Source organism: Mercurialis annua, linkage group LG3 (assembly GCF_937616625.2).
Source record: "Mercurialis annua linkage group LG3, ddMerAnnu1.2, whole genome shotgun sequence".
Taxonomy (NCBI): Eukaryota; Viridiplantae; Streptophyta; class Magnoliopsida; order Malpighiales; family Euphorbiaceae; genus Mercurialis; species Mercurialis annua.
This window is the reverse complement of record NC_065572.1, coordinates 18,098,535-18,120,553: the sequence shown is the minus strand read 5'-3', so window position 1 is coordinate 18,120,553 and position 22,019 is coordinate 18,098,535.

Sequence of the window (22,019 nt, the reverse complement as noted above, 5' to 3'; positions counted from 1 at the left end):
ACATAGTGAAGTTTAGGCAATATGTATTTTAAACGTTAAATACATTATCAATTTCAAGTACGGTTACTTGAATATGGAATTTTAAGATAGTAATTAAGAATTCTCGAGTTAAAGAATCATGTTAAGATTAAGCGTTGTCGACCTAAGTTTGTGACCTAGGATTTTAACATTTAAGTTTACTTTTATGAATTAAACGTATATATGGTTTGAATATATTACAGACGTATTGATAAACTGCGAGATTGACGCAATTGGCATAACAGGGTTCAGTCAACATATAAATATCAAAATTAATTGGATAACAAGTGATAGTTATACTTTAATTTTTCAAATGCATCATATATTATATGATTTGTTTGTATAGCGTATTGTTGTGTTGATTGTTTTTGTGTATGAAAACCGGTGTACGGTATGAGAAAACAAGCTACCTATTGGGTGTCAATAGGCTGTGTAATCACTAGTGTCGGATAAGTCTTAGCAAATAGAAATAGACTAACTCCTTTGCGTTAGACACGAGGCTAAACTCAGTGGAACTATCTCGGGACCTTTGTCTAGTGAGTTGAACTCGGTGGAACTATGTCGGGACCTGTGTCTAGTGAGTTGAAATCGGAGGAACGATCTCGGGACTCACACCTCCATCGTTGGATTTAAGTAATGATACTATTTTAACTCGGTCGAACTATCCCGGGACTGTATCACTTGGTATAGGATAAACTCGGTCGAACTATCTCGAGACTTTACCAAAAGGATTTGAGTGTCACGACCCAAATGCATGAGCCTAGACCGGCGCTGGGGAATGGGAGTGGTAGCTCCAAAACCTGTAGCAAGCCTAAAAACACTTGTCACGACCCAATTTTAGAGATCGTGACCGGCACTGGATTATGGGTATGGTAGTACCGAAACCCGTAGCTAACCTCACGGATAAATATACAAACATACAAAATCTGCAAGAAACCAATGCTCGGGGGCAACCGAGAATCCTACCTAAGTCTAGCAGTTTATATTACAACATATAAACAAAATGCTCGGCACAAATCCGAGACTCTAACAATGCGCCTTATATATATCCAGTATCCAAAGTATCAATTATGCGAACGTGCTACAGTAATAGTCAGACCAAACTGACAACAACAGACTATAAAGATTAAGGCATACTTGTATTACTGCGGTCTAAGAGTTTTGAATAAGTTTGACATCTTTATTTTAATGAAAAAGTAAACCCTCCGAGGGAATCAACAAAGATGGAGCTCCAACACGCTAAAAATCATAAGCTTATAAATGGGGGAAAACAACGGGGTCAGATATACTGAGATGAGTTCATACTACCAATTCCATTTATTAAGTGAAAAACCTTTAAAATAAAGCAATCCTTTTATACTTATATATACATATATATACATATATATATATATATATATATATATATATATATATATATATATATATATATATATATAATCATTATGGAATAAGTATTGAATCAATCCCAATGTATAGGCAAGACGTATCGTTAACCATCCAAGTGTATAAGCGAGACGTATATCTAACAACCCATCGAGTCCTAATCCAGATCCATAATGAATTCAATACCATTTCAAAATTGGATATACAATATATATATATATATATATATATATATATATATATATATATATATATATATATATATATATATATATATATATATATATATATATATATATATATATATACATACATACATATACTTTACTTAATAATGTGGTAAACGATAATATAAACTCAATTCTTGCGTGTAATAATCCAAAAATTTTGAAATAAGAAAATGATGCCACGAGTCCTAAAGATTCGTAATTTGGACCAAGTATGTCGAGAAATGGACACCGACATGAGAATTGTTAAAGCTTATTTCTCGACATATCTTTGACAATTCTCATGCCGGTGTCCATTTCTCGACCTACTTGGTCCAAATTACGAAATTTTAGGACTCGTGGCATCATTTTCTTATTTCAAAATTTTGGGGTTATTACATTGCGAATTCCCTACAAAGCTTGGCAGCACTAAATTTGGTTCGACTCCGACGCACGAACAGTCTACGAGTCTAAGAAAACATAAATCATAATTAATACCATCCCCTAAGTCTAGAGAGTACTAGATATCACATACGACTAGCACAGTTATCTATCAATCCAAAGTACAAGCCATCATAATGTCATCACACATATACAGCCAAAATGCCAAAACATAAACAAACGTAGAGAATTCATACATACTCATCATAATTAGAGTCTTACAACAAGTTAAGTACTATTGAATTTCCACTTTGAAAACATAATTCGGAAGCCATATCGAATAACTTAGTTAAAATCATAAAACCAAGTTCAAAATTCCAAAGTAGTGAGTTAGCCAAGTTATCATAACTATCAAGCTCAACCTTAAATGTCGGGCGACCCAAGTCTAACCCGACCCAAACATTTCCAAAGTATAATCCAAAGTTTTAGAATCTTGAAGACAATTTAATAAATCATATCATTATTTGAAAAGCAATGGAACTCAATAGTTTAACCAAACTAATCATTAGTCAACACGCACGCAAGGTGTTCGATAAAAATCCCCAAAGGAGAACCATACTCAAATAGGCCAAAGTTCAACGTATAACATCCCTAACATGCTTATTAAACATATTTGATATGACATATTCCATATAAAATTATTCAAAATCAAATAACATGTTTCTCGCAAAAATCGGCCAAATAAACATTCGCGACACTTAAAGCAATACGGGTCTAAACTTTCATGACTAAACCAAAACATCTTAAATCAGATTACAAACATGCCAAAGTCAATAATATCAATGCAACTCAGACCCTAAGTTATTACAAATCATTGAATCCGAAGTCATAACATTTAAGCGTAAAACTAGCTAGTTTCGTCGATTAAGATACATGTACCAAAACAAAAAAGCTTCTAACTCCCAAATTCATTTTGAGCACTATTATATCATACATGAACCCAAAATACCAAACTAAATCAGATCTAAACTCATGCCAACAACACTTAAACAATCCAACTCGCAATTTCGCTATAAATTGCTTAAACATGCTAAACAAGGCAATTCATGCATTCAACGATTAAAAACATGTAACCTCTGATCCTAAACAATATAAACATCATTTAAATAATTATATAACAGTAGACATATCATTGGAAAACATTCAATTGATTACAATGTTTGAAAACCATAATTTCGCCATATTACGCAATTTCGGATAAAACAATCGATTACATGCCCAAAGCATGATGCAACCAAATATATCAGATCATTAACATGAAATCCTCCATACATATCATACTAATCAGTAGTCTAAGCACAACATCTCATTTTCATAGATTCAAACCGACAAATCGATTAGAATACGCAATCGCTAGTAAAACTTTAACATAGATGAATCATGCCAAACGCTTTCCAAAACATGTAACATCAGTTTATATATGTCCAACCCAAAATTTTAATCATACGATAACAGTAGCATAAGCATGGCATATTAATAGCAATAATTCAATCCATCAAAACCCTATATTATGCATTTCAAGACAAAATCACACAACAACAAATTATATATCAATTAGGAGTGAAACAATTACCTATGAAGGATGAACAAGATTATAATTGATGTATTAACCCAAATTTCAAAGGGTTGGACCGAAATCAATTGGATCCACAAGCCACCAACGAAGAACACAACGTAGAAATTGCGTAGATCTTGCGAGAAGGATGTAAAATCACGTTCTTAGCATACTGAATCGAATCCAAAATTTTTAGAATAAAGGAAATAAATATTTTAGGTGTGTTTGGTGGTTTTTTTAGTTTGGGGTCGAAATCTAGATGAATCACCAACACTCCAACGAAGAACACGCGTAAAAAGACACTTGAATCTTGTGAAGGAAATGTAAAATCATCTTCTAATCGAATGGAATCACACCCTGACTAGTTAGAAATAAAAATGAAGTTCTTTAATGGAAGAAATCAGTTTTTAGGATTTGGAGTCGAATGGGGGCTAGGGCTTGCAACTTAGAAGGTGTATTTATAAATCCTTGCAGGACTGTTATGAAATTGATAAACAACATGTTATAAACAATCATATACTATTAAGAAACTCAACTGAAACTCAACTCAAAACTCTTAGGATACTCAAATATTGTAAAACCCCGGAAAATTTTCAAATAATTCTAAAGAGTTTCGGAAATAAAAATTGAGTCGTTTTCGGTTTTTTGGTTCGATTCAACGTTCGGTCCGAGTTTTAGTTCTTTTGAGTTGTGGTTCAACCAATCGGTTGAACCACAAGTGAATTGCCCAAGTCTCGAAAGAGAGAGACCTGAGCAATTCACAAAGGTCTCGTTCGAGATTTCTGATTCTCGAACGAGACAGTGAATTGTTCAGCTGTTCTCGTTCGAGAATCAGAAATCTCGAACGAGAACAGCTCCCTTTTCAGCTGGTCTCGTTCGAGACCAGCTTGGCCTTGCGTGGGGGCACTTTCGTCTTTCATTTTAACCTAAGCTCCGACCCTAATTCATTCTCTATTCTACAAAGAAACCCTAGCCGTGTTTGTACACTTTATTCTCTGAGAAACGAATGAGTTATCATCCTCCAAAGTTGCTGTTCCGGTAACTTTTCTTGTTCCTCAAATCTCAGATTTTGCTTTGAAACGGCATTACGTATTTTGAGTCGTTCTCATTCGTTTCTAAATCAAAATTGTTTCCGCTTGATCTCAGACATTCTAGACTCGCGTGTCTACGATTCCCCACCTTGATTTTCGCAAACGGTACGCTATCGATCTCGTTTCAATCGCTGCCGTTTTACCGTTTCGTTGTTCATAAACTGTTTCTGTTTTAGCATCCAAGTTACTGCCGATTTCTATATTTTATTGGTTATGATATATGTGTTTTAAATGATCTTTAACTCATGATTCATTGATTGTTAATGGTTTAATCTTTGCTTAAGCTTGCGATTGTTTCGTTTCGAGTCGCCGTTTGTTATATTCATTGTTGCCGATGTTGTTGTTTAAGCTTTAAGGTGTTAACTTATGTTAAAAGCGTTATGAATGCCCTAGAATTGTAACTAAGGTACGTGCTATGGCTGCTTTGGAGGGTTTACTCATGATTGCAGTAGATTCTAGGTTGTTTCTTGATGGTTCATGTCTTAATATTTGTTAGGATCAATAAATGGTGTTGGCGGGAAAAATTGCTAATGTTAAATGAAGAAGATGACAAAAGAGCCAAGTTGATTACCAATTTGTTTTGCTTAAATCAATTAGGTCCTTCAAGTTAGTTCTACCTATTGATCTTATTTCGACAATAACTTGAACTCGCTTATTTTAAATAAACAATTTGAACACTTTAAATATTTATAAATTAATATAGTTGCTCAGGTAATTATATGTAATTTTAATTGTAATGTCAATTTGGCTAAATTGCGATTTAGCCCCTAAAAGTTTCTAAAAGCTTATTTAAGTTATGTTTTATCTTTTGGGACTTCTAATTGATTTATTTTTTTTAGTAAATTAAGAATGGGAAATTAATTTGATTTTATTATTGACTAAAGTACCATTTAGTCCTTAGTTGGCTAAAGTACAGTTTAGTCCCTATTTGGCTGAAGTACAGTTTAGTCCCTAAACTTTTATAGACTTAAAATAATTAAGTTTTGGTTGTAACTTGGGTTGCTTGAATTATAAGATATTAAATTCTATTTAATATAGATAATTGTTTTATTAAAGTATTCTAGATTATAAACTCGGGTTTATAAATTTAATAAAGTTTTGTTTTGGGTTAGACTGTGGTCGCCCAACAAGTGGGAAGAAGCTTGGTAGTTTTTAATAACTCGACTGACTCACTGATATGGATTTTAACTTGGGTTATAGTTTTAATACGTTTTAATCTTATGTGTTTGATTATACATTGGCTTGTTTATTTCCGACGTGTTAATTGTGCTAGTCCTATGTGGTGTCTAGTACTCTCTAGAGTTAGGGTCTGTTTTTAATAATTATTTTATTTGTCTAGACCCGTCTACTGTTCGTGCTTCAGAGGCGAACCAGGATTAGTTGCTTGCCAGGTTTTCACGTGGATTAGCAAGCAGTGAGTTTATATCGCTATTTACCGCTTTATTAAGTAAATTGTATTTTGTATATATGTATATATTGTATAAACAGATTTCGAACTGTTTTCGGCATTATGGATCTGAATTGGAACGGGCTACTCGATGGGCATCATCGAGACTGTGTGCGCACCGGTATGATCATATATGGTATTTGAGGTAGGTTAGAGATACGTCTCACCTAGTGAGGGCGCCGGTGGAAGATACGTCTCCTGGGACTCACATGTTTTATTCGAGTGACAGTCGGGGATCGGTTATTGAGATACGTCTCACCGACACGACAATGGATTTAGTATATTGTGGTTTAGGGTTTCAATGCTTATCCATAATGATAAATTGCTTTACAAATGTTTTAAAAGTGTTTTAAAGGTTTTCACTTAATAAATGTAAATAGTTATATGAACTCATCTCAGTATATCTGACCCCGTTGTTTTCCCAATTTTTCCAGGGTTATGATTTTGAGCGAGTCAGCTGGTCTCCGATTCTTTATTTCCTCGGAGGTCTTATTTTTATTAAAGTTATTAAATTGATTTTATTCTTAGACCGCAGTAGTAATTAGAAGTCTTCTTTATCTAATACTTGTTATACAATTATTCAATTGATTTATATATTATTTAGCACTCTTATATTAACTTGGGTTAATATGTATTTATGCCATGTTGGAGACTCGCAGTTGTTCGAGCACTTAATATATAAATGTGATTTTTATAAACTGCTAGAATTAGGCTGAAGTCTCGGTTGCCCCCGAGCATTGGTTTCTTGCAGGTTTATGTACTTATATGGTTATCCGCAAGGCTTGCTACGGGTTTTGGTACAACCATACCCATACCCTAGCGCCGGTCACGATTCATGAAAATGGGTCGTAACAAATATAAAATCTCAAATTCTCCCAAATAACACTCATATCATAATACAATCCAGAGAAAGTAAAAACAAGACGAAAACGCGTTGGAAATATACAAGGTATTACAACACTAGAAATTTTTTGGTTTATAAAACATGTTTCATATGTTAAAAAATATCAAAATACATGTGACCCCATTTTTGAATCAAACATCAGAGTTAAAACGCTTAATATAAATACATGGTCAATAACATCTAGACTATTGCGGACTGCTAGAATCAAAGTCTTCTTTTATATCTCGTACAAATGATATCCAAGAAATTAAAACTTCGGAAGCTTGATTCTCCAAATCATAACTTTCTATACCTGGAAAATGGGGGAACAACGGGATCAGTGTAAAACTGAGTGAGTTCACGATACTACAAATAAATATTACATAAAGAGTGAAAACGTTTGAAAACCGCTTTATGTAAAATATACTCTTTTCAAATCGTACTTCAAATAATCTTTACCCAAACTCATATTTCATATGCATTCAAATGTTCTTATATATATTTCATAACCATATGTTTATGTCATAATCGTATTTGACATCTTTCGTTTCTTGTTATGGTTTGATGTGTTTTTTTTTCGTTCAATTTCTTTAATTTCCGACGATAATCCTAAACCTCATATTGTATTATCCTAATACATCCACATCGAGCTTCACTTATGACACGTCGCTTATAACTTATTTCAGATGAGTTGCTCCTGAGATAGTTCAACCGAGTTAACTAGAACCATATGGTACTGTTCCGAGATAATTCAACCGAGTTTAACTCATACCATTTCTTATATCCAAACTTATCGAGGTGATTCCCAGGATAGTTCCACCGAGTTAACTTCCTAGACACAGGCATAATTCCACCGAGTTCAACCTCATGTCTTTCATAACTGAAGTAGATATCTTCAAATTCTAAATACTGCAGATTTTCTGAACTTAACTGATGATCGCATAGTTCATATTTCTGTATAATAGGAAAGCTTATTTTATATCATAGTTATAGTTCTTATCTCGTATTGATTCTCGATATATTATGTTTGATTTTTCTTATCATATGAGTCCCGAGGACTTTTATCGAGAATGGGCGAGATACAGGTCCCGGGATAGTTTTTACCGAGTTACCTCGTATCTTAGATCTTATAATAAAATGTACCATAGTAAAATTATCTTATCATATATGTTAATCGTTATGTACTTTAGGTTTTGTTTTCTTGATCCTTTATGGACCATGACATGCATATTACAATCTAAGAAAATAAATTTATAACACACGCACATAAAGAGTATTTATTATGATTCATAGTACATAGAGGTATGTACTATATTTCTTTGCTCGGATATTGCTCGATACTCGATTTTGTATTATGTTGCTTTACCCTTCCCCGGTTTTTTGAGTATTTGAACTTCTTTTATATAATTATGTTATTATCAAAATAACATAATATAAGAACAATCATTTTCGAAACATACATTACATTTACTTTTCAAATATACATTTCAACATTTAATATATTCATATAGTCTTTAGTATTAAAATACTCGGTTTTATGAATATTGATGAGTAACAAAGTGTACTAACCACTTGCTATCCAAAATACTTCAATATGAGTAAAGCGATGTCACGCTCCTTAAGTTCCAAGTCCCGTCGGTATTTGCCTCACCGGGTCTACGCAAATATGATAATGTCACGAATTAATAAGAATTCTATCTATAACTAACTTGGACAAAATTATTTTTTCTAGCCAACTTCGGCTATCAAAAAGTCTTATCTAAACCAGTACTACCACTAAATAAATTTGACATTCTTAAAGTTCAGATTGTCGCCTAAAACTTTTGTTCAGACCTCGGACTGAAAATAGCATCTGAAGGTGTCGAAACCTAGCCTGGTAGTCGTTTCCTTGGGCTTATTTAAGGACTGCAGAATAGCCTGAGTTATATAATGTTCTACTCAAAACAAATGTTCTGTACCAACCAAAAGAACTCAATTTTGAGTTACACAACTCAAGATATCGATCTCACATTACGGCTTTAATTTATAACTATCCTTTGCAAAATCGTCAGTTTATCGAGTATAAACTACGGAACTACCTCGTCGGAGTAGGGCGGTTTAAATCCAATATACGTGGGAAGGGGTGGCCGAGCGCCTAGCCCCTTCACCAGTACCCTTCACAAAGACATTCCAACATACAACCTAATACTCACAACTCACCATCAATTTGTAATACCCCAAAATGTTTAATTATCTAATTGGACCATGTGTCCAGTTTGGACTCTTCAGGGTGGCGAAATCGGAAAGGTTTCCGATAAAATCTGGATAAATAAATTTCAAGTAGGTCGGTTTTGAGAAATTAATTATGAGGAAATTAAGGATTATATTTCAATTCTAAAGATAGAATTGAAATTAAAAGGAAAAAGGTCAAGAAAAGTCCAAAATTAAGGGTAGGGACCAAAGTGGTAAATTAGCCACGTTGTGTCGAAAGTGGAAATTTTAGAGTTTGACGGGAAAGTATTAATATCGAGCTTCGTATTATTCATTGGATATAAATAATACGTATACGTTATAATTTAAGAGTTTATCGATTTAGTTATGGACTAAATTGTACGAAAGAAAAGTTTAAAAGATAAATGATAATAAAAAAAAAGAACAAGGACCAAAGTGGCATTTAAGCCAAGAAATATAAGAATAGGAAATTGAATTGAGGAAGCAGTGGAAGGATCGAGAGAAATTGAGAGATTATCGACGATACCGTCGTTTCGCCGCCGTTTCGCCGTTCGACGTCCGAATCAAGTGATTTTCGCGGCAATTTCTTCGGACTCGAATTCTCTGTCGATCCTAAGCTTTGTTTCAAGGTAAATATCTTGATATTTGGTGGAAAATTCGAATTAAATGGTAGTTTAGTATAAAATGGAAACTTATTGATTTTAACTCGATTCTTAGCGTTTTTGGAAAAACCAAAATACGGGTTTTGTCGGAAATGAAGTGTTTGGTGTGTATGGCGAGAGATAGCATGACGGGAAGCCCGGAAACAATGTTTCCGGGGGCTGCTTGCAAATCGCATGTGGTGTGCGATCGTACACCAGCGGTGTGCGAACGCACACCAGTTATGGTGTGCGAACGCACACTCAAGGTGTGCGAACGCACACTACCCTGTGCGTACGCACAATGGGTCCACGGAGGACCAAAATGGACTTTTTGCCCGAGGGACTAAAATGGACTTTTAACCCTAATTGAACAAGAATTCTATATCTTTGAATATTAGACCCTAAGAACGATTAAGGACCCCGATAATTCGAAAAAATAAAGTTTTACCTCGACGTTTTACGTGAGCTACAATAATGAAAAACGTCAAGGATATTATACGTTTCTCGAATACGAGAAACAGAGTTCGAGATATCGTGATTATGATAAAGGAATATCGAGATCACGAATAACGTTAAAAATGAAACTAAGCTCTAGAACTTAAAAGTATTATACGTATTAAAGTATGAGGTGCACGTCTAATCATTAAACAATTTGTCAGATGTGTCAGCGAATAGTGGGGTCAGTAGACGCGGACTAGCGAGAGCGTACTATCAGATCGACCACATCATTACTTGGACAGCGGTCACTATGAGTTGTATTTCACTTTCGTGTATTTTATATTAAAGTTGTTTTATATATATAATTAAACTGTTTATCGCATCGCATGATATATGGTTTGAGTTAATAATAGATGTTTCTATAAATTTTATATATGAGAACTAGTATGCGATCCGAAGAAACTAGCTACCTATTGGGTGTCAATAGGCTGTGTGATCACCAGTATTGAGTCAGTCTAGTGTGTTTGCATTTGAGAAATGATTGGATATGTATGATATGATATGAATTCGATACGAGAGTGAACTCGGCTACGGTGTAGTCTGGAAGTCCCCGTATCTAGTGGGTTGGACCCACCAGTGAGTTGGACTCACAACTTGAGATTTATGATTGGGTTGAACGATATATGATTATTCAAGAGATGTGTCGCATGCTAGGATATTAGTTTCATACGGATCAAATGCCTGTTTATATGTTTTATATTATCGTTTTCTTGAGATGCGATGCTATGTTTTTATATTAATACCGTTAGTAAATGCAAACGCACTCAGTATTTTCCCAAATACTGACCCCTCACATTTGATGTCTTTCAGGTGCTTAGCTTGTGGACTTAGCTAGAGGCCAATTTTGAAGTCCAGAAGTCAGATGTGTATGTATAGTTTCTGACTTCTGTGAATGCTGCAGTAGTGGTCCTGTGTCGATAGAATAGTAGCCTAGACAGCAGTTCATTTTGATTGTATATACTACCTGTTGTCTTTGTTTTATATGATTTTGATTGGCTACATGTATTATATATGGTTCATGGCCCCAGGTGCCAGTGATATGTTCTTAGACACTAACTAATGTATTTAGTACCGCTAGGCCAGTTCATACTAGGTACGGTAACTAGAGCCCGCGAGGATATCTGAACAGTTAGTGTAAGTTTTTATATATATATGTTATATATATTTGCTTCTGTTGTGTTGTGCTATTTGTTTATATTATTTGCGAAAAATTAATAGTGATTTGAGGCTTGCTACGGGTTCCGAAGCTACCACTCCCGTTCCCTAGCGCCGGTTGCGGCTCAATATTTTGGGTCGTGACAATGTTGGTATCAGAACAGTTGGTCAAGTTACCACTGCATGTTTATTTTGGTGCTTGCTTGAGAGCAGTTGGCCTAGCTACCATTGCCAGTTTTTTCTGAGTGTCAGACTGATTTGAATACTCTGTCAGTAAGTAAACCTAGGAACTACTACAGCAAGAGTCGGACCTTAGTTGTCTGTAATTGTGTGATATATGCATTAGTAATATCTAGTATAGCGCGTGCGTATCAGTGCTACTAAGCTAGTAAGTGATTAGCATCTGTATATACGAACGACTGAGATAACTAATTGATTATTACTTGCGCTGGGATTGTTAAATGATTATTTATTCGCGAACTACGTGCGGCTGAATTAAGTGCTAAATGTTTACAGCATTTTATAAGTTTATGTTGGAATTGCGTGTAGAAATGGACTCAGATGGTCGCTTATGTTTGAAATTGTTTCTTTTCAGCATGTCTGGGCAGAACGGAGCTCAGTCACATGCTGAGGAAGAACGGGAGGAAGCGCCTCCTATATTTCAAAATGGGTTTGACAATGAAGTAGGCGAACCATCTGGGGTCCATCAGAACGGATTCCACGCAAATACTAGAACATGGCCTGAAGTATATCAGAATGGCTATATGTTTGTGTCGGAGATAGGTAGTTCTTCTGGAAACAGAGCTAGAGTACATTCGCCGGAGATAGAATATAGCGAAGAAGATGAAGAGGAACCGGAGGAAGATACGGAAGAGGACCCTGAAGAAGATCCGGAGGAAGATCCGGAGGAGGATCCTGAGGAGGATCCAGAAGAGGAATTAGAAGAAGAGGCAGAAGAAGAAGATCCTCAGGAGGTAGAGTTTGAAGAAGAGGAACTGTTAGATAAATCAGAAGTTGAACAGTACATAAGTGAGCATTTATGGTCTAGGGTGTAGAGATATTGTGACTTGAGAGAGGATGCAGACATAGCAAATGGTCAGGCACAGATAGCTCTAGACCAAGTCAGGAGACAGATGCGCTCCTTTTCTCGAGGAATGCTAACTGTAGGGATGTACTCGTCTGATTTTCTATGAATGGTTGAGGGAGTCCTTGATCTGAATGAGGGTAATAGAACCATCAACCGTAGATATGTCAGAGGATTAGGACCTGAATTTGGTGAGTTGTATGAGTACGTAGGTGAGCATTTTAGGACACTCACTACGATGGCCCGTAGGATCGAGACTAAGCATGAGTGGGCGGGCGATCCAGTACGATCCTTTTACTTTAGACGCGAGTACCATCCAGACTACGTCAGCACGTCCTCCAAAATTAGGACTAACCCTTACTTTGTGCAAAGAGGTGGAAGCAACTCAGGTATAATACTTAGGGGCCGACACACAGGCGTAGTTATTAGGGAACCTAGCGTTCCGCATCAGGCACCTCCACGTATTAGCGATTTATATGCTTTGAGTATTGTGTTTATGTGTCTGCATTACTATGTATATATGATTGCTGCATTGCATAATAGAATATTAGTATTAGGTTACGTCTATAGGATAATACCTCAAAAAAGTGAGACCCTATAGGAAGCGCTGTTATTAAACACGAGCCTAACAAAAGAATATATAAACATAACCTACGAAAGCAATAATATAATAAACACCACAAAATATATATTATTGCAAACGTAATTCCTATATTATGTTCTAGAAGCTGTAGAGGAAAATATAGATTACTGGAAGAGGAAATCGATGTGGAACATCGGTACCTGCATCTGTATATGATGTAGTATAGAATGTTGCAGAAGTGAATGTGGTGATTACAGCAGTAGAAAATTTTGAATTGAATTGAGTTATCGGAGATATGGAGAAAGAAGTAATGTGACAGAAGAACAGTTTGTAAATGACAGAAAATGACAGCAATACAAAAATTTGAAATATACCCAATAAGTATAAAGAAAGCCGTTAATAGTCGCAGAGCATATAATCTAGAGTAAACTTACCATTTTATGAAAATTTTGAAAGTTTTTATGATTTTTCAAGGTACAATTGTGCTCAGACATCGCATATGATATTGCATAATCACGATAGGAATGCATAAGAAAATTATTTTCAAAATGTAGATCATGCATCATATCTTTACAATGATAAAGAAAATGCAATTTTGAACAACTCCTTGGTGATGAGAGGTGTCATCACTCTGAGCTACAATTGTACTAACGATTTCAAACGATTTATGATAAGTAATTTAAAAAGAGCTACGCAGCCAAAAGCAAAATCTTTTGTTGAGTAAGTAAACTCGGATATAAAGCCCTGCAACGAATAGTAAAAGATTCTTAATAATTAAGAATAAAATTGTAAACGAAATCCCAATAACAGAATAAAGCCATGTTAATAATTATTGCAACAAGCTAATGAAGCTAAAGGAGAATGTGAATAAGGAGTTATCATCGGAGAGCATATGTAGATAAACAGTGATGCACTGGCAGTATTTAAGGATACAATATTTATCCTTATGATAGAACAAAGGATGAAATGACAAAGAGTCGTGTTAGACGAAAGAAACGTAACGAGTACATAAGGATGGTAAGTGTAATGATAATTCTTATGTTGAGAAAAATAAAGTAGCAATCGAAAGTCATATTGGAGGAAAGAGATTAAAAGTATAAAGGACGAGAAGATGGTAATATGAATGGTGAACATCAAGTGATATTTAAAGGATATATAACTTTATCAATATCAGTGTTTGAAAATACAGAAATAGAAAGGGAAGACGAAGCATACGATTTTGCAAAAAGTGAAGGTTTAAGGTTAGATAGATCAAGAGAGATGATGATGCTATATGACTGATATTAAGTAAAGTTACTAATATCAGCATTAAGAGTTACAAGTTGCGTTAACAGAAAAGAGAAAAGTTAAGCTGTAAAATTCTAATATAAGGGGAAAGGCATACGTATAGGCATACGTTATAGTAAAGGTAAGAAAGAAAGTACAAAAAGGGAAAAACTTATATACCCTTGGAATTTAGTAAGATGATTAAAGAATGCAAAGTTCTAGAAATATGTCAGAAGGATTACCAGAATAGAACAACAATAATGGGATTATTATAAATGAAGGAAGGACATAATGAACACAGTAAGTAAAGGATAAGATGATACTTCATTTCTATCGAACAGATAGGATTAAACTATAACCAAGAGGCCATGATGTCATAAGGACGAGTGATGATGCTAATACATAAAAATCAAGTTATTTAAAAGAATAATTAGAATCATGATATAAGTACTAAGGAACCACTTCGAGAAGAAGATGAAAGACAAAATAAGGACAAACTAAGAAATGATCGTAATTAATATTAAGATGATACCTTGGAAAATGAGAATAAAGTTATGAAGCTAGTCGAAAATAATAAGAAGAAGTATAAAACGAGAGAGGAAGTTGATTATATAGTAGGAAGGAATGACGATTAAGGAAATAAATAAGTTATTAAAGATCTACTGAATCCGTTAAGGATGAAAGTTAAAGATGAAGTCAAGTAAAGGTTAAAAATAAGAAAGAAGTTAGGTGAAAGTTAGTTAACGAGAAAGATTCTCGAAACAGTTAAATGATAAAGAAACATATGAGGTTAACGAGAATAAGGAATTATGACGTAAAGAAGAGACAGTTTTGACTGATAAGCCAATAGAAGACTTGAAGCGATCTTTCAAGGATCAAATCAAGATAGGATAAGAAAATGAGAATACGAATAGTATCGGTCAAAGGAGACGGATGTACAAGTTACACGATTAAGGGTAACGTGAAGTGGAACGTTCAGGGTAACGGAAAAAGGAATGAAGGATCATAGTCAACAAATGACGTGAAATTCACGATAGTTCAGAGAAGCAAAGGAAGGAGAAATCGAAGATAGTAAAGAATGTATCAGGCTTAGCTATGTTAAGAGACAGTGAATGTATTAGACATGAAGCAAGTTGAAGAAGATTGATTGATGAAGAACGAAGTGTCAGACAATGATAGAAAGGAGTGAGAAATGATAAGAATCAGTTAAGAAAGGAAAGTGATAACTACAGACGATAGTAAAGATCATAACTGCAGGTTATGATTACGAGAGAAAATATTCATAGGAATACGCATAAAGTAAGTACATCATTAAGATGAAATTAACAGGTTGTGACCATTCACGTATAAAGGAGACGAGTAGCAACCCTATGACTACTAAGAATGAAATGGTGAAACGAGAAAACATTAGATTATGATTAGTGACAACTAGGTAGCAATGATGTAAGGACTATGACACCAAGAATACGTCCAAGGACCACTCTATCTCGGAGAAGATAACAAATGAGACGAAGGTACCAGTAAGAGAATTCTCAACGACGTAACAGCAAGCAGCTATACAATGACAGGAAGTTATGAGAAGAGAAAGTAAAAGTTAAAGTACAAGAAAAGATACAACCAATACGTATTAATGGATGTCAAGGAAACTGTAAGGATAAGTTAAGATCCCAACAAGATTTATGAAAATTCGAGGACGAATTTTTATAAGGGGGGAAGAATGTAATACCCCAAAATATTTAATTATCTAATTGGACCACGTGTCCAGTTTGGACTCGCCAGGGTGGCGAAATCGGAAAGGTTTCCGATAAAATCTGGATAAATAAATTTCAAGTAGGTCGGTTTTGAGAAATTAATTATGAGGAAATTAAGGATTATATTTCAATTCTAAAGATAGAATTGGAATTAAAAAGAAAAAGGTCAAGAAAAGTCTAAAATTAAGGGTAGGGACCAAAGTGGTAAATTAGCCACTTTGTGTCGAAAGTGGAAATTTCAGAGTTTGACGGGAAAGTATTAATATCGAGCTTCGTATTATTCATTGGATATAAATAATACGTATAAGTTATAATTTAAGAGTTTATCGATTTAGTTATGGACTAAATCGTATGAAAGAAAAGTTAAAAAGATAAATGATAATAAACAAAAAGAACATGGACCAAAGTGGCATCTTAGCCAAGAAATATAAGAATAGGAAACTGAATTGAGGAAGCAGTGGAAGGATCGAGAGAAATTGAGAGATTATCGACGATACCGTTGTTTAGCCGCCGTTTCGTCGTTCAACGTCCGAATCAAGTGATTTTCGCGGCAATTTCTTCAGAATCGAATTCTCTATCGATCCTAAGCTTCATTTCAAGGTAAATATCTTGATATTTGGTGGAAAATTCGAATTAAATGGTAGTTTAGTATAAAATGGAAACTTATTGATTTTAACTCGATTCTTAGTGTTTTTGGAAAAACTAAAATACGGGTTTTGTCGGAAATAAATTTTTTGGTGTGTATGGCGAGAGATAGCATGACGGGAAGCCCGGAAACAATGTTTCTGGGGGCTGCGTGCAAATCGCAAGTGGTGTGTGATCGCACACCTATGGTGTGCGAACGCACACCAGCGCTGTGCGAACGCACACCAGCGGTGTGCGGACACACACCAGTGATGGTGTGCGAACGCACACTGGTGTGTGGACGCACACCCACGGTGTGCGAACGCACACTACCCTGTGCGGACGCACACTGGGTCCACGGAGGACCAAAACGGACTTTTAGTCCGGAGGACCAAAATGGACTTTTTGCCCGAGGGACTAAAATGGACTCTTAACCCTAATTGAACAAGAATTCAATATCTTTGAATATTAGACCCTAAGAACGATTAAGGTCCCCGATAATTCGAAAAAAATAAAATTTTAGCTCGACGTTTTACGTGAGCTACGATAACGAAAAATGTCAAGGATACTATACGTTTCTCGAATACGAGAAACAGAGTTCGAGATATCGTGATTATGATAAAGGAATATCGAGATCACGAATAACGTTAAAAATGAAACTAAGCCCTAGAACTTAAAAGTATTATACGTATTAAAGTATGAGGTGCACGTCTAATCATTAAACAATTTGTCAGACGTGTCAGCGAATAGTGGGGTCAGTAGACGCGGACTAGCGAGAGCGTACTATCAGATCGACCACATCATTACTTGGATAGCGGTCACTGTGAGTTGTATTGCACTTTCGTGTATTATTTAATATATATAATTAATCTGTTTATCGCATCGCATTATATACGGTTTGAGTAAATTATAGATGTTTCTATAAATTTTATATATGAGAACTAGTATGCGATCTGAAGAAACTAGCTACTTATTGGGTGTCAATAGGCTGTGTGATCACCAGTATTCAGTCAGTCTAGTGTGTTTGCATTTGAGAAATGATTGGATATGTATGATATGATATGAATTCGATACGAGAGTTAACTCGGCTACGCTGTAGTCTGGAAGTCCCTATATCTAGTGGGTTGGACCCACCAGTGAGTTGGACTCACAACTTGAGATTTATGATTGGGTTGAACGATAGATGATTATTCAAGAGATGTGTCGCATGCTAGGATATTAGTTTCGTACGGATCAAATACCTGTTTATATGTTTTATATTATCGTTTTCTTGAGATGCGATGCTATGTTTTTATATTAATAGCGTTAGTAAATGCAAACTCACTCAGTATTTTCCCAAATACTGACCCCTCACCTTTGATGTCTTTCAGGTGCTTAGTTTGTGGACTTAGCTAGAGGCCAATTTCGAAGTCCAGAAGTCAGCTGTGTATGTATAGTTTCTGACTTCTGTGAATACTGCAGTAGTGGTCCTGTGTCGACAGAATAGTAGCCTAGACAGCAGTTCATTTTGATTGTATATACTACCTGCTGTCTTTGTTTTATATGATTTTGATAGGCTACGTGTATTATATATGGTTCACGGCCCCAGATGTCAGTGATATGTTTTGAGACACTAACTAATGTATATAGTACCACGAGGCCAGTTCATACTAGGTACGGTAACTAGAGCCCGCGAGGATAACTAAACAGTTAGTGTAAGTTTTTATATATATATGTTATATATATTTGCTTCTGTTGTTTTGTGTTATTTGTTTATATTATTTGCAAAAAATTAATAGTGATTTGAGGCTTGCTACGGGTTCCGGAGCTACCACTCCCGTTCCCTAGCGCCGGTTGCGGCTCAATATTTTGGGTCGTGCCACAATTACTCTTAGCTTAAAACTCATTTTTCTTAGGAAAAACATGACTTTAAACATAAAAAAACTAAACCTCTAATTATGATTCATACAAGCAGTCCATAATTCTCCAACCCTAACTATAAATTGGGATTTTTACCTTAAATAGCAGCCGTTAGGTGATAGGGATTTGTTTCCTCAATCCAATGCAACAAAACTCGCTCAAAACCGCCATCTATACATCAAATAATTATGATTTAAGCATCAATCATAAACTATCATCACAAACAGCCCCAAAATCGTAAAACCCTAACTAGAAATTGCCATCCTTACCTTAAATTGAAGTCTTAGATTAGTAGCAAATCTTTTTCCCGTTCCAACGCCGCGAAAATCAAGCAAATCGGATTAGAAACGAAGAAACGGGAACGGTTTAAAGTTTATGGAAGTTGAGAGAAGATGGTGTTCTTCCCCAATTTGGTTTGCTGAAAATTATGTTCATATGAAAAAATATTGATATGCTAGTGGGTTTATATAGATTGGCAAAGGTGTTCTTTTGATCCTTTAAGTTACCGACTAAAACATTTTATTTTATAGCTTTCCTTTCGCTTAATTTAGTCATCTGATCACTTAATCGTTTGAACCCGATGAATTTCATATTATTTATATCCAAATAAATAATACTATTTCGATACCTTATTGTTTTATTTTCTGATAATTTATTTTAATAAATTTCGGCTAAATCTTGATCTGAGTCATATTGCTCATTTTTATTACTTCTCTGTCCATTTTTTTACTTAACAAATATCAATATCCAATTAATCGCTATTACCTTCATGAACAAAATAATAATTCCCATCAATATTTCATTAAATTATATTTTCCGAGAATTAAAATAATATTTTCCAATTCGGGACTTAAATTTAAATTTATTCCATTTTTCCTTATGATTTTCTTTAGTCCTGTCAGCACTTCTTTTTATTAAACCTTAATATCCAATTTCTTTATAAGAATTCCAAAATCGACCTACTCGGGTCTCCTTTTATTTAATTCCTCTGAGAATCTTTTATTATTATCACTTTAACTATTCAAAACGAGACTCGTTGCTTATCTTAGCAACGTCAAACTTACGAGCTATTACATTGAGAAATCAAATTTGCTCGTTAATGCTAGGAAATATCTAGTTTAAGATTATTTATAAGATTAGGGTTTCGATCGGATCAAATACTTGGCTCATATTATATGTTTGCATAAATACTTTGTTTCAATTAGGATTTTAATTTTATAATACCTTTAGTAACGTATAATCTCACTCAGCATAGTCTAACCCCGTTGTTGTTAAAAAAAATTAAGTGCTTAGAGTTTGGACTTGACTAGTATTCACCTTTTGATCAGGAAGTCGACTTTTGGCATGTATAGTTCCTGACTTCCATAGTGCTGCAATAGTATGTTGCTTTTGACAAAGTCGTGGCCTGAGACAGCAGTATATTGTGATAGTTGTTTATGCTTGATGTTATATGTATATATCTTTTTGTAGGCTACGTCAGATGTTGTTTTGTTCCACGAAGCTAGCTGCCCGTGATATGACTTAGTTACACTAGTATATGTTTGTATATCGTCGGGCTAGTACCTACGTGGTACGAAAGTGATACGCCCATATGTTTTGTATTGATCAAAATAGTGTATATATGTTTATATGTTTGCTTCCGTGTGTATGGTCACTATATGTTTGATTGTTTTTGAAAAAGGTTTATTGGTTTTCGGCTTGCTACGGGTTTCAAAGCTATCACTCTTCCCTAAAATTCAGTAAAACTTTTTCGCAAATCAATCAAATAACAATCATATACTGACCCAATAAACGGAAACATTAACAAACATGCATTTATACAATAGTGAAAATAATACAAGTTATTTCGGGTTTTCTAATTCCGTATCTCATACGTACTATCCCGGCATACATACTACTAGTGTTCAGGGTCATATCACGGAAATTTACCTCCGTGGCAAAAATACAAAAATCATAGCTAAATATACATATACGATAAAAACAGCAACTATAAACATCACAAAAACATGTTACTGTGCTAAGCTACGACTGTTGTCTGACATACTCTACTGCAGCAACTACAAAAGACGGGACTATGCATGCAAAATTGATTTCCGATCAAAAGACGGACCTCTAGCCAAGTCTAGGGTCTATGTACCTGAAAAACATTTAAATCAATTGGGTTACCTTTAAGCTGAGTGAGCTATATGTTGCTTAACATATTATCAATATAAGCATCGCATTAAAAAAACATTTTCATATATACAATCAAGTCTATTTCAATTAATTAATTTAGGCAAACAATTTGATCCGATCTTAATCTTAATATTGGACACTTAATCATGTCCTCTTAGGTAAAGTCCCGGGATAGTTCAACCGAGTTCAACCTCTACCCAGTGATACAGTCCCGTGATAATTCCACCTAGTTGAACTCGCATCATACTCAAATCCATTTGATACAAGATGGGTCCCGGGATAGTTCCACCGAGTTCAACTCCTTAGACACAGGTCCCGAGATAATTTTGCCGAGTTCAACCTCATGTCTAACGCTATATAAGTTAGTCTATGTCGATATCGTCTAGATCGACTTAACTCTGTGATCACATACTAATTTGGATCGTACACAATTCACGTTAAGCAAATAATCGTCAAATAAGTCAAACAAAATACAATCCAATTCGAATAAAACAGTCCCAAACAATTTATATATAATCAATCCAAGCAATTCAATACAATCAATTTATCCAATCAATCCATATAACAAATCGATACAATCATTTCGATAAAATGAATTTATACGATGCATTCCTTTCTATTCATATAATATGTTTCAAATATTATTTTCAATACGACAATACGAGTAGTAAAATATACTCACTTCTCGTTATCCAAATTTTCACAATCTTAAAGCCTTGGCTAAACCCTATTCGATGCATTCCTTTCTATTCGTTTGGATTTCAATATAACCGTTAAGTTTGATATTGTTTAAATATTAACTTTAGCTTTAAGCTTTCACGGTTTTATAATCATTTTAAACACGTATAACCCAAATCTCATTTTTAATTCCTTTATAAATTTTTTTTATGGATATAACAACCATATAATCTTAAATATTCAATTTTGACTCAATCGCATGTTGCATCAATTAATACTTTACGTTTTAAACGTAAAACGCTTAATTTGTAGTTATCTTCCTTAGCATTTAAATTTAGTTAAAGCAGCCCTATACATGTCATTCCCATCCATTTTTATTCAATAAAAACCTTAGCTCTTTATTCATTTTCAATTCCATTTCATTTAA